This window comes from Alligator sinensis, unplaced genomic scaffold, assembly GCF_000455745.1.
Source record: "Alligator sinensis unplaced genomic scaffold, ASM45574v1 scaffold1156_1, whole genome shotgun sequence".
Lineage (NCBI taxonomy): Eukaryota > Metazoa > Chordata > Crocodylia > Alligatoridae > Alligator > Alligator sinensis.
This window is the reverse complement of record NW_005842296.1, coordinates 24,796-25,551: the sequence shown is the minus strand read 5'-3', so window position 1 is coordinate 25,551 and position 756 is coordinate 24,796.

Below are 756 nucleotides of genomic sequence, written 5' to 3'. Positions count from 1 at the left end.
AGATCTATCTATAGATAGATAAAATGTGGCTTGTATCCCTGAAAAACAAGTTTTTATGATATTGCATTATCTGCTTTACTTAATTTGACCAAAGCCATTAGCAGTCTGACCCTCCATAACCTGTGTCAAGAGTGAAGAAGCCCTTGCCGAGTGATCCCAGCAAGACTTAAACCAGGAGACAACAACCTGCTGACTTGATGCTGCTGGGTCTTAGTTCTTGTGAGAGCCACTGAAGGTTTCATCACAGCAAGTGCCAGGCCCAGGCCCACCTGCAAGCAAACAGCCCTAAACCAGGGGAAAATACTATTGGATTAAAGGGAAATTAGTTTTATTCGTGTGTGTGTGTGTGTATATATGTAGGTGTGTGTATATACATGTGTGTGTGTGGGTGTATGAGATGTGCACAAGTGTGTGTAAATGTGTGTAAACCCAAAAGCTTGCTAAGAATTTTTCCAGCTTTCTGAGTCAGTCCAATGAAAGGTATCAGATGTACCCAAAGAGGCGTGTGTATCTAGATACATATATGTGTGTGGATGCACATCCGTGTGTGTTTGTATAACTGTGTCAACACACGCCCCACCCTGTGCACGCGGGTCTACACGTGTGTGCTCCGACCCCACCCCAGCCTCTCGTGACGCCGCAGCCCGGCACGCGCGGGGTTAAGCTCCCGCGTGCGCACACGTCACACCTCATTTGCATACCCCGCACCAGGCTGCACTGCGGCTGCGCAGGCGGGATGGGGGAGGGGTGGACGCC